This window comes from Etheostoma spectabile, chromosome 10 (assembly GCF_008692095.1).
Source record: "Etheostoma spectabile isolate EspeVRDwgs_2016 chromosome 10, UIUC_Espe_1.0, whole genome shotgun sequence".
Taxonomy (NCBI): domain Eukaryota; kingdom Metazoa; phylum Chordata; class Actinopteri; order Perciformes; family Percidae; genus Etheostoma; species Etheostoma spectabile.
Window position 1 is genome coordinate 13,592,580 of NC_045742.1, and position 1,677 is coordinate 13,594,256.

Genomic DNA, 1,677 nt, shown 5'->3' on the forward strand with positions numbered 1-1,677 from the left:
AAGCGCTATATAAATACAGCACATTTACATTTACATTTACCAGAGACACAAAATAACACCCCAAATCCCCAAAAAAGTGATTTTTTTTCTTAAGATGGGCACAGAAAAACAATATTTTGTGACATTGAGAATGTCACATTTACCAAAAATATTCAACATTCAATAAAATGCCACAACATACAACAGGAGTATTTCAAGAGATTTTTAGAAATATGCCACTTCCATGAGTTCAATAGTCAAGTCAACACCATGAATGTAATTTAAAAAGTCAGAGATTAGTCCAGATTAGACAGTTGTGCCAGCAGGAGCCTTTCCATCCTGAGGAGTAAACCATGCCGGAGTGGGGTGGAGGGTGGGGGGGATGATCGTATAATTGAATACGACAACTATGGGAGGTGGTAGGTGCACAACACTGCCTAAGAAAAAGAAGAAGAAGAAAAGAATTAAATAAACTGAACAATTAGGAAAATAAGGAACAATAAGGAAAAGAAAAATTACATTACAGGGGGACATTTGGACTTGGTCCTTGACGTCCTGTGTTTTTATCAAATATATATTCAGTGAGCCTAAAAGTTAAAATAAAAGTAAAGTGAAAGTGTGAAAAAATAGTCTGATTCACTGTCTTTTCCTCTTTTTCTCTCTGTTCGGGGTATTTAAGAAGACCAGTGGCAACGGACATGTAAGTGGCTCTATAATATAGTCATTACCTCTTGGGTATAGGGAGGAGTGCATTTTGTATGTAGCTCGTCCAGCTCCCAAAAATAACTTCCAAACTCTCATAACCTTGGAGGAGGAGTAACTGTTTTTGTCTCTGCTTTTCTCTGTTTCTCTCAGATTGCCCTGCACTTGGGGAAGAGAGACTTTGTGGACCATGTGGATTCAGTGGAAGTAGTTGGTGCGTGGCACAGTGTCTGTTTATACATCCCCAAATATGCACACGTACAGTATATTTGTCTCTGTGTAATCTAATGCTATTTGCTATTGGCTTTCCTCTCATTTGAAAATGGTGTTATTAAAGTGGACCCTTCTGGTCTTAATGGAATAAAAGGTATTTTTATCTCATTCACTGTCAATGATAAAAGTTATAGAACCTACATTTATGCAACACACCCTACATTAAATATTTCCTTTTCCGTATTTGCCTACCTTGCTCGTGCCTTCCGCTATGGAAGCAACAATTTGTTTGTCATTGGGCTTTCAGTAAAATATTAGATTGATCAACCACAGATCATTCCTTCAGTCAAAACAGTTTTTAACCGTTAGAAGAGAATTTTGTTTGATATCAGTGCACAACACTACTTGCTTTTCTTTACATATACCGTCCTGTATCACACAGGAGGCAGGAGGACACCCAACAGCTGATCCACTTTCGAGCTGAAAACGAGCAGAAGTTTCTTAAATCATGTGTTCATGCTGTAGCCATCCATTATTGCATTGGTACTGTATTATTGTAATCATTTGTACTTTAATTCCTGTTCATAATAATTCCTGTCCATGCACTTCAACATTGTTGTTGATTATGATACAGGACACTGATGACAGAAATGTGAGGGAAAGGTTACTGGCCAACAGACATCAGACTGGTCTGGAATATCAGAATAGATGATGTTAATTTGTTTGTTTGTGGTCTTGTGTGTATTTTCTTAGTTTTACACATTTGAGTGCCTTTTTATGTGT

At 37.3% G+C, this 1,677-nt stretch overlaps 1 long non-coding RNA gene across 1 annotated transcript in view; it reads right to left on the bottom strand.

The window, feature by feature from the left end:
* Positions 1-24: 24 nt before the first annotated feature.
* Positions 25-1,677, bottom strand: part of LOC116697291 (uncharacterized) — a 6,435-nt gene continuing 4,782 nt past the window's right edge. The window contains exon 3 of the long non-coding RNA XR_004333986.1: positions 25-416. This is a non-coding gene — a long non-coding RNA (uncharacterized LOC116697291). The remainder of the gene's footprint in view (positions 417-1,677) is intronic.